This window comes from Salmo salar, chromosome ssa12 (assembly GCF_905237065.1).
Source record: "Salmo salar chromosome ssa12, Ssal_v3.1, whole genome shotgun sequence".
NCBI classification, from domain to species: Eukaryota; Metazoa; Chordata; class Actinopteri; order Salmoniformes; family Salmonidae; genus Salmo; species Salmo salar.
This window is the reverse complement of record NC_059453.1, coordinates 55,026,105-55,037,945: the sequence shown is the minus strand read 5'-3', so window position 1 is coordinate 55,037,945 and position 11,841 is coordinate 55,026,105. Positions and strand designations below refer to the sequence as shown.

The 11,841-nt window shown below is 45.8% G+C and overlaps 1 long non-coding RNA gene across 1 annotated transcript; it reads left to right on the top strand.

Annotated features, from left to right (window-relative positions):
• Positions 1–1,069: 1,069 nt before the first annotated feature.
• Positions 1,070–10,642, top strand: LOC123725520 (uncharacterized). The gene is made up of 3 exons (XR_006758022.1): positions 1,070–1,419; positions 6,308–6,420; positions 10,593–10,642. It is a non-coding gene; the product is annotated as an uncharacterized lncRNA (long non-coding RNA).
• Positions 10,643–11,841: the final 1,199 nt, after the last annotated feature.

Genomic DNA, 11,841 nt, shown 5'->3' with positions numbered 1-11,841 from the left:
ATTTCTTTCCCTATTCCGTTCTCTTCCCCTTTCCATGTGTTCATCTCTCTTCCTCTCCCATCTCCTCTCAGGCCCGCTCTTTCTTTCCCTTCTCTCTTTCACTCTCCCTTGTCCCTCTCTCTCCATCTCTCTCTTTCCCTCACTCTCTTTAAGCCTCCTGTTTAATCCAGTTGTATCCAGTCCATCCTGCCTCAGTGTTGTGGGAAAGGCAGAATGGCAGGGAGGCAGTTTAGCCTTTCCTTCCCAGTGTTTGAGGCCGTATCTGTCCCCCTATGTTAATGTCAATCCAGAAATACACATCAGACATGGGCTTGCCTCACTTAGTAATGCCCCTGGTCTCATAGAGCTGGTTTCTCTGCTAAGATGGAGAGCTTTGGGGATGGAGAGGTGGTGAGATGGAGAGATGGAGGGAAGGAAAGATGTTGAGATGGAGGGATGGAAAGATGTAGGGATGGTGAGATGGAGGGATGGAAAGATGTAGGGATGGTGAGATGGAAAGATGGTGAGATAGATGTGTGGAGTGGTTTCAGCTGTCAGCGTTGTGTGATTGGCTCGTGAGACTCCCAGAGGAGCAAGTGAAAATAACCCAATCACACACACGCCTGCACATCACACGTCTGTCCCTGACAGCTGGACCCCCATATGGACATAAACATGGACACACGCACGCACGCACGCAAGCACAGTCACACACACACACACACACACACACACACACACACACACACACACACACACACACACACACACACACACACACACACACACACACACACACCAGGGAGGGCAGTGTCAACACAATGCCTATCAGCGGGTGTGGTCTCTCCAGGGTGGCGTCTGTTGCTTGGTAACTACACCCTGCTCATTAATATGTACATTTATACACATCCCTCTGTGGCACTTTTGGCAAACACACACACGTCAAAGTATTGTGTAAAAAGCCCTTTCCTTAAGTATGTTTTCAGAATAGCCTGCATTAGACTTTGAACCAGGAGATCATAAAAGTTTCCATCTGAGTCTGGACCCTTTTTACATCAGCAGTTGTCACAAAGTGCTTTACGGTTACCCGGCGTAAAGTCCAAAGAGCAAGCCAAGCAGAAGCTAAAGCACCGCTGCCAGGACTAACTCCCCAGAAAAAAGTAACCTAGGAAGAAACCCAGAGATTAATCCGGCTCAGAGGGGTGGCTCTATTACAGTACAGCAGTAGTACAGTAGTAGTACAGCAGTAGTACAGCAGTAGTGCAGCAGTAGTAATCCTCAGCAAAGGATCGTCCTGCTCTCCCTCTGGGGTCAGTCACTGTCTCAGACCACCTGAGACTGATCTACCCAGTATACTCTAGGGTTAGCTCAGGTTATCACACTCTCTACATCAATTTACATCCTCTCCAATGAAGGTGCTTGAGCTGCAGTGATGGACGGGTATGTAAAAACACAGGTTTGGATTGTTGTTGGGGCTCTGCCATCACTTGTCTTGTGGGAAGGGTGCGGTGGTATGGTTGTGAAATATGCTGCGCCCTATCAGAAGCCTGCTAGCTAGGCTTATAGCTCTCTTTGCCCTTGTTTGCATTCCAAATGGCACCCTATTTTCTATATAGTACACTACATTTGACCAGGACCTACAGGGCTCTACTCAAAATAGTGCACAGGTCTTTGTCATGAGGTATCAGGATTAAACCACACTAATAACTCTCACACCCAGTCATGCAATCCTTCTGCTGTTCAGTGCCCACATCTACCCATCCGTAAAGACAGAGAACAAGAGTGCTTTGAAAACAGACAATCAAACAAATATGAATAAAAGAAGATAAAGATAATTTGTTATTGGTCCTCTTTCACTCTTTCCCTTCCCAGAACCCTACGTGTCTCTCAGCGTTTCTTCTAATCCTAAAACTAGGGTGCGAGTCTATAATTGTGTTGTGTCTCCTTAAGCTCTGCTAACTGTCCCACGCAGCCCTCTCTCCACCCCAAACCATCGAGTCAGAGGTGAGAAAAGCGTAGAAGCTTTTAGCACGAAAAAAAGTTTGGTGATTTTTACACATTTTTTGAGTCTCTCTCTTTGGAGGACAACTTTATTTGTGTTTGAATAGACTACCTAGTCTCCTCCATAGCTGGGGGATAGAGGCCTAAGCTCTGTCATGGTGCTGAATAACAGACACAGCGTGTTTGCTGTTGCTGATGACAGGGACAGTGTGTGTTTTGTTGTGTGTATGTCACCGCCTGAAACAGCAGTGTGTGTGTGTGTGTGTGTGTGTGTGTGTGTGTGTGTGTGTGTGTGTGTTTTGAAAACCTTCCCCATGTTCAAAGTGATGTACTGCTCCTAGCTCTGCCCAAGGCCAGAACACACCATCCTCTGTACAGTGTGGTTAATGATATAATACTGTGTAAATATGTGGCACATGTGTGAAATGGGAGTGTGTGTATGTAAACATGTGTGTGTGTTTGTCTGTATACTGACGCACACACGCACGCGCACACGCACGCATACACACACCAAGTAAGTTGATTTGAAATGTTTAAATAGGTAAAAGCACGGGGCTATCTTGAGATTTGTTATTTCACGATGGAATCCACCTTACGGGAAACAGCGCCACTGTCTGCCCGGCGGCCATTGTTTTTGCTTTGTTGAAGGAGCATAGGTGAGGAGCGTAGTGCAACGTGGTAAAAAAAAAAGAAAGAAAATGCAGCACATATCCTGCTGTTCTATCGAGCGTGCAATGTTGTCGGAGGGAAAGAAGACAGTGTTCGCTGTTTGCAGTAACTTCTTTGTTGTTGTAATATTGCAAACGGACGCGGCGGTTTCACCACTAAAGATTCCAGCTGTAACCTGTTCAGTTCTATCAGACCAGGAGAGGACACAGTGGGAGTAAACAACCATAAAATATTGAGACACACCCGATGGCAGTGATTATGGTCTAACCACAGCCTGAGGTTAGCAGGTTAGCATTTTCCGTCATAAATCTTGTTCTGGAGGCAGCTCTTAACCCTAATCTTAACCACACTGCTAACCCTAATCCTAAACTTAAATTAAGACCAAAAAGCACATTTTTGTTTTCATAAGTTTTTTGATTTTTGACTTTGCAGCTGGCCCATCTAGCGGAAATCGCTCAGTGCTGCCTCCAGGACAAGACTCATCCCAATAAACTTCAACCTGCGAAGAATGGAGCCTTTATAGTCTCACTAGAGTCTACCACAGTCAGGTAGGACAGGCAGAGGAAGAGGGGAGGAGGGGAGGGGAGGGGAGGGGAGAGGAGAGGAGGGGAAGGGAAGACAGAGGCAGCAATTCTGCTGACACACCTTTGACAGACAGAGGAGAGAGAGAGAAGGGAGAGAGGGGTAAGGAAGAGAGAGAGAGAGAGAGAGAGAGAGAGAGAGGGAGTGTGGATCAATAGACCTGTTCAACCAGATCAAAGAACATGTTGAGTTTGTTAACTTCAGGGCTGCTGCATGTGCAGTTTGCGTGTATGTGCGTTTGTGCGTGCCTGCGTGAATGCGTGTGCGTACGAAACCACTGGTGTGAGACAGTGTTCTTACCAGAGCCTCCAGCTGTGTATTGACAGTATTCGAGCTGGAGCTCCAAGCTGCTCAACAACATCATCATCTAGTAATGAAACACTCTCATGTCTACTACACTGACAAACATTTATAGACAGCTCAGATATTTCATTTACACGTGAACTCTCTGCCTCTGAATTATTTCAACAGAAAGTGTCTTTTCTGTGTGATGGACAAAGTGTGCGAGTGCATGTGAGACACGCGCACACGTGTGTGTGTGTGTGTATGTGCGGTTTACGTGCACACGTGCATGTGATGTGAGGGCACTAGGTCCTGTTTTTCGGCTGCAGTGTGTTTTCATTAAAGGGTCTGTCATCACTTAACCCCTGAACTGTAAGCCTCTCGGGGTCACTGGCCTGCAGGCTAGGGAAAAGGGGGCGGATCACAGTCACACCGTTTCTCTCTGTGTGGTTACGATGTTGCATAGGCGTGCAATGTGGGTGACGTAGTTGTGTTGCGTCTATCAGCTTGGCGTGTTTCTCAGAGTTAACAGGAACGTGGGAACATAAGCCTGTGCGGCAACAGAGAGAAGTTTGTCGTGCCTCACCGCACGCGTGTGACTACATAGCCGTGTGAAATATATTTGTTACGTAGCAGATTGTGTGGTCGTCAGTTTGACTTTTGGCCGTCAGTGATTAGAGAGAGTAGATACACACGGAGGCTATTTCTGAGAACACACACACACACAACCCCCAGAACATGATGATTTACTATAGAAATAGTAGGCCTACAACAGTAGAGCTTTCATGTAGTGAAAAACAACTGTGATGTGAGAACATGTTCTGTTCCATCTTTAATGACTGTTATACATGACACATTGTTCTCTTTTATGCCATTTTATGACATGCGTGGTGTGTGTGCGTGTGTGTCTATGTGTGTGTCCTGCTAACAAAACACATCTTGGGAAACTGTCCCATCTCGCTGCGAGTGAAACTGGATGAAGATTGGATTTTATTGAAAACAATTCTCATCACTTCAGAAGAGCAGCCCAGTCCAACACAAACACAACTCAAGCTATCTCTATCTCTATCTCTATCTCTCTCTCTCTCTCTCTCTCTCTCTCTCTCTCTCTCTCTCTCTCTCTCTCTCTCTCTCTCTCTCTCTCTCTCTCTCTCTCTCTCTCTCTCTCTCTCTCTCTCTCTCTCTCTCTCTCTCTCTACACCAACAAGCCTTGATTGAGTTTGTATTGCATAACAAGACACGTGTGTATGTGTGTGTGACTTTGTGTTAAAGTTCATACTGTACCTTTTTCTGTGTGTGGGTGTGTGAGCCTGCCTGTATGGGAATGTGTCAGCTATAGGTAACCATGCTAATCACACCTCACTCAGTGATAACCCCTCAAGGTTATGCTTGCCTCACCTCACCTCACCTCACCTCACCTCAACTCTCCTGTCCTCTCTCTCTCTCTCTCTCTCTCTCTCTCTCTCATTTTCTCACTCACTCACTCACTCACTCACTCACTCACTCACTCACTCACTCACTCACTCACTCACTCACTCACTCACTCAGTCACTCACTCACTCACTCACTCACTCACTCACTCACTCACTCACTCACTCACTCACTCACTCACTCACTCACTCACTCACTCACACTCTCTCTCTCTCTCTCTCTTTCCCCTCAGCACACCTGTGTCTGGAACCAGCCTCCTCTAACTAACACTGACTCACCTTAACACCTCAAGTTTTACAGTCCTGACTACAACACACACACACACACACACACACACACACACACACACACACACACACACACACACACACACACACACACACACTCTCTCTCTCTCTGGTCGTGAAATATGGAATTTGGTTTTAAATCACCAGCAACCTACAGTGGTGGTGATATTTTGACAGGCTCCAGGGAGGGTGCAGAGCTCTATTAAAGTCTATAAATTGTTCTTGGTCAAACTGTGGGAAGAATAACCTTTTCTCTTTCCACGCCCTCAGACCAAGGGAGGGGTTCGCTTTCAAACGAGGGAAAGACAGGGAAAGAGCCAGATGGAGAGAAGGAGGGGGGAGAGGGTGAGGGAAAGGTGATCGGTAGGCGTAATGAAGATGAAAGGAAAAGACAAGAATAAAGAGAGACAGGTAGGAAAGATGGGGATGTGAAGGATAGGAAAGGAGAATGAGAGGAGAGAAGAAGGGAGAGGAGAGGAGGAGAGAAGAAGTGAGAGAAGAGGGGGAGAGAAGAAGAGAGAGAAGAGGAGGAGAGAAGAAGTGAGAGAAGAGGGGGAGAGAAGAAGAGAGAGAAGAGGAGGAGAGAAGAAGTGAGAGAAGAGGGGGAGAGAAGAAGAGAGAGAAGAGCGGGAGAGAAGAAAGAGAAGAGGGAGAAAAGAAGAGAGAGAAGAGAGGGAGAGAAGAAGAGAGAAGAAGAGAAGAAGAGAGAAGAGAGGGAGAGAAGAAGGGCAGAGAGGATGGTAAGGGAGAGGCAAACATGAGTTACAATAAATTATCGGATAAAGAGTTGGAGGGAAGAGAAAGGGGGAAAAGGAAGTGTAGAACGCGGGGGAAAGCAGGAGAGGGGAGAGAGTGAGCGAGCGGGAGGGAGGGGTAAAAGGGAGGGAACGGGAAAAGAGAGGGAGGGAGAGATGATTGTTTCAGGACCACTGGTGGTTTCATGTTTCTCCTCTGCCCTGCAGCTTTCCATTCTCCCGCTTTCGTGCCGACTGACTGACTCTCTCTCTCCCTCCTTCCCTCCCTCCCTCCTTCCCTCCCTCTATCTCTCTTTCTCTCTCTCCTCCGCCCACTTGCAGCCAAGCCTCTCCACGCTGTAGGAGATTACTAAGAGGAAGACTTCAGACTCACTGAGGAGAACACAAAGAGAAGGAGGGATACAGACAGAGAAGAAAGAAAGAAACTCTGCAAGGTATGTAGAGCTCCACATATACATTCTCTTTTCCTCTCAGACGGATAGAAGGGCAGGAAGAAAAGAGAAGGTTTCTGATTTCGCTTTCGCTCTCTCTCTCTCTGGGATTCTCTGTTCCGTTGTTTCCCTGTTGGCTGATGTAGTTGTGCTCTCTGATCTGTATTCTGTGTTTTCTGTGTGCGTGAAATGTGTTCTGTGTACCATGTTTAGTCAGAGTGCTGCTGATGTGAAGGGAGGAATTAAACCATGCCGGTAGGGTGTGAATAGTGAAGTTATGTGTATGAGTGAATGCGTATGTGTACACATTCAGATGTTATGCATGTGTGTTGCATGTGTGTGAGTGTAAGTGGGGGTTGATGTGTATGTGTGTGTATATGAATGTGAGTTGGGGGTGTAACAGTAGGTGTGATTGCAGATGTCAGTTGTCTAGACAGTGAGGTAGGTGCTAGTCATCTTATTGATGTATGGAGGCAGGTCTGTCTGCCAGGGGATCAACAACCCTTCCTAAACATTCATTGACTAAATAGAGGATACATTATGCTTCATAGGACATACATAGTGGACATACTACGCACATACATAACAATACACAGCACATACAAGAATACATCGTTTTAGGTAAAAAAAACTTTTCACCAGTTTCCTGGAGAATTCAAGAACCTCATTGCTCATTTCCTGCAAGATCAAATATTGTATACATAATATTGCATTCATTCACTGAAACAAACAGAAAGAACTTTGGTTGCAGAAAGCATATACCCCCATATCAATATCCACTAATAGATTGTTAGCCAACGCACTGTGTGCGTATGATTTTAGTCCTATGCTGGAGGCTTGGTTAGTAATTACTATTGAATAGGGCCCAGCCAGTGTGCAGGTGTGGAGTATAGTACCAGGTTTCCCTCTCATTTGTCTGCTGCAGCTTGCGTCCCAAATGGCACTACGGGCTCTGGTCAAAAGTATGCCACTATGCAGGGAATAGGAAGCCATTTGGGACACAGATTTTACTGCGGTGTTCACCCTGACTCGGGGACCTATAACCATCAGGCTTTAAACAGCCACGGTCCGCTCTCTCCTCTCACATTACCAGGTGGCTGGGTTGCTTGCTAGGCTGTTTTTAGCCTAGCTTTCTTACTGCAATCAAGCCTTGAGTTCAGCATGTGGTTTTGGTTTAGAAGGTCTGTGTGTGTGTGTGTGTGTGTGTGTGTGTGTGTGTGTGTGTGTGTGTGTGTGTGTGTGTGTGTGTGTGTGTGTGTGTGTGTGTGTGTGTGTGTGTGTGTGTGTGTGTGTGTGTGTGCGCGCTTATGTTCATTCCAATCTGGCTAGCACTGTAGCAGTAGCACAACAACTCCGTCGCTCGAGTCCTCCTCGATGATGATGTTCATTTTTATTAGCGTCCGTGGCTAACCCACAGCCCACATGCTGTCCCCTTTCGTTTGGATGCTAGCGAGGCGGCTAATTGCACATCCAAATGCTATCCCCTCAAATTAGCATTTGGTTGCTAATTTGTAATTACCACATGCACCAATAAAGGCCCTCAGCCTCCCTGTCAGCAATCATCATTATATTGGGCAAACATGTGCTTGGCTGTTCTCAGAAAACGTTAATGTATCGCTCTCTCGCTTTTTCTCTCCTCCTCCCTCCCTCAAGGACTTCCTCTGCCTCTATCTTGGCGTTAGGTTTAGCATGCTAATTGCTCAGGTATATATAGGCTTAGAGGAAATGCCAAGGTGCTTATTAGGTTTGGGCAGCTAGCCATGAGCCACCATTATCCTTAGCAGTGTGAGCAAGAGAGAGAGAGAGAGAGAGAAAGAGAGAGAGAGAGAGAGATGGGGGGGATTAAAGCAGGTGGGGTGTCACTAATGACAGGCCTCAGATCAGCCCTGGCAGTGCCACTGTCTAATTATACTACATAGCCTTAACCACCACGCAGAGAACAGAGGAACACAAACTAACCACAGGCAGCAGATCACTGGTCTGGCACTGGCCTGTTGGGAGCGTTATCAGTGTCATAGCTCGAGTGTACTGTAATTGCAGTGGTTGTTTTACTGGTCCAAACTGGATATTGTTTTATGGCTATATTTAAACTTATGAAAGTGGAAATGTTGTCTGAACTGTTACACAATATCCTGAGCTTTTTGTTTTCCTTTATGATTGGGTTAGGGGCTGGTTCGTATGGACTGATGATGATGTTTCAAATCCCATTCGTAGGTAGAAAGTGCCATACTTCCATCCTTTCTAGCACTATAGAGTGAGACGTGATTTGGTGGAGGTCTGGCACAGGCTGGCAGAGCTCCATGTTTAGGCTTTGTGTGTATGTGTCTATGCTCGTGTGTGTGTGTGAGGGAATGCCCGCCATGAGGGTACCATTTCCTGTTCCACAGCCAGCTCCTGAAAGACCAATTTATACCTTGATTTTCGGAAGAATCTTCTGCTGCTCAGGCAGATTTCCAGATTATTTGGAGAGGGGAACAGGCAACAACCCCCCACTGGGGACAGAACCTGTCTTTCTTTAGATAGTACCACTTTACTTATTGCTGTGTTTATCCAACTAGCTCTCACAGTCTCACATCAGAATTAGACGTTCATCCATGCTTCTCAAAGTTGTTGCAAAAGTCAAATTTCGAAGCATTTAAGGTTAAGTTTAGGCATTAACTTGAAGGTTAATCATTAACTCCAAATGGTTAAGGGAATGGTAAATGTTTGCCACAACTTAAAATAAATCTCAAAAACAACTTTCTATCGCTGGATTACAATTTGCAACCTTTGGAATCAAAGGTAGATGCTGACGCCTGTCCAAAGTCCCCGTCCACAACGCAAAAACGAAACCTACTTGAAGGTAACACTGTTGTCCCTAGTGGCCGGTTTCCACGTCATCTCCCGACATCCTCAGACATGGATGGACGTCGAATACTGACTTGTATCACGGGTGTCCTGGCTGGTTTATCACCATAAAAAGAGCTCTTGGCATCATGTGCTGCCCATGTTTTCATCCAAAGCCCTGGTGGTTCAGCCCATAGTGATTGAGTGGTCTAACCAAAGAAAGCAGTGAGGTAGAGAAAATGGGCCCTGGTAAAAAGTAGCAAATAGGGTACGTTTTACATTTACATTTAGTCATTTAGCAGACGCTCTTATCCAGAACGACTTACATTCATCTTAAGATAGCTAGGTGGGACAAACACATATCACATTCATAGAAAGTACATAGAAAGAAAGTAAAGTATTTTATATTTGAGATTCTTCAAAGTAGTCACCCTTTGCCTTGATGACAGCTTTGCACACTCTTGGCATTCTCTCAACCAGCTTCATGAGGTATTCATCTGGAATGTGTTTCAATTAACAGGTGTGCCTTGTTAAAAGTGAATTTGTGGAATTTCTTTTCTTCTTAATGCATTTGAGCCAAATTGTGTTGTGATAAGGTAGTGTGGTATACAGAAGATAGCCCTATTTGGTAAAAGACCAAGTCCATATTATGGCAAGAACAGCTCAAATAAGCGAAGAGAAACGACAGTCCATCATTACTTTAAACATGAAGGTCAGTCAATCTGTAAAATTTCAAGAACTTTGAAGTGTAGTCGCAAAGACCATCAAGCACTATGATGAATCTGGCTCTCATAAAGACCATCACAGGAAAGGAAGACCCAGAGCTACCTCTACAGCAGAGGATAAGTTCATTACAGTTACCAGCCTCAGAAATTGCAGTCCAAATAAATGCTTCACAGAGTTCAAGTAACAGACACATCTCATCATCAACTGTTCAGAGGAGACAGCGTGAATCATGCCTTCATGGTCAAATTGCCTCAAAGAAACCACTACTAAAGGACAAAAATAATAATAAGATACTTGCTTTAGCCAAGAAACACGAGCAATGGAAATGAGACTGGTGGAAATCTGTCCTTTGGTCTGATGAGTCCAAATTTGAGATTTTTCGTTCCAACCGTCATGTCTTTGTGAGATGCAGAGTAGGTGAACGGATGATCTCTGCATGTGTGGTTCCCACCGTGAAGCATGGAGGAGGTGTAATGGTGTGGGCATGCTTTGCAGGTGACACTGTCAGTGATTTATTTATAATTCAAGTCACACTTAACCAGCATGGCTACCAAAGCATTCTGCAGCGATATGCTATCCCATCTGGTTTGCGCTTAGTGGGACTATCATTTGTTTTTCAACAGGACAATGACCCAACACACCTCCAGGCTGTGTAAGGGCTATTTGACCAAGAAGGAGAGTGATGGAGTGCTGCATCAGATGACCTGACCTCCACAATAACCCGACCTCAACCCAGTTGAGATGGTTTGGGATGAGTTGGACCGCAAAGTGAAAGAAAAGCAGCCAACAAGTGCTCAGCATATGTGGGAACTCATTCAAGACTGTTTGAAAAGTATTCCAATTGAAGCTGATTGAGAGAATGCAAAGAGTGAAGAATCTCAAATATAAAATATATTTTGATTTGTTTAACACTTTTTTGGTGACTACGTGATTCCATATGTGTTATTTCATAGTTTTGATGTCTTCACTACTATTATACATTGTAGAAAATAGTAAAAATTAAGAAAAACCCTTGAATGAGTAGGTGTGTCCAAACTTTTGACTGGTACTGTATTTATCATTTTCTTTGGGGTGCGGGGTTTGATGTGACGAGGAGGATTATTTAAGATATGGTTTGAAGAGGTAGGGTTTCAGATGTTTTCGGAAGATGGGCAGGGACTCTGCTGTCCTAGCTTTAGGGGGAAGCTGGTTACACCATTGGGGTGCCAGGACAGAAAAGAGCTTGGACTGGGCTGAGCAGGAGCTGCCCTCCCGTAGGGGTGGGAGGGCTAAGACACCTGAGTTGGCAGAACGGAGTGCTCTTGCTGTCCGTATGTAAGCACCATGGTCTTGTAGTGGATGCGCACTTCGTCTGGAAGCCAGTGGAGTGTGCGGGGGAGCGGCGTGACATGACAGAACTTGGGAAGGTTAAAAAGCAGGTGGGCTGCAGCATTCTGGATAAGTTGCAGGGGTTTGATGGTACAAGCGAGGAGCCCAGCCAACAGCAAGTTGCAGTAGTCCAGACGGTAGAGGACAAGTGCCTGGATTAGAACCTGCACCACTTCCTGTGTGTGGTAGGGTCGTACTCTACGGATGTTGTAGAGCATGATACTGCAAGAGAGAATGACAGTGTGTTGTCCAGTTTCATGCCAAGGTTCTTTGCACTCTGGGAGGGCGACACTGTGGAGTTGTCAACCGTGATGGAGAGGTCTTTGAGTTCCGTCTTGTCGAGGTAGAGCTTGAGGTGGTGGGCTGACAGCCAAGTTGAGATATCTGTCAGGCATGCAGGGATGCATGTCGCCACCTGGGTGTCAGAAGGGGGGGAGGAGAAAAGTAGTTGACTGTCATCTGCATAGCAATGATAGGTGAGACCATGGATATGATTGAGCTGAG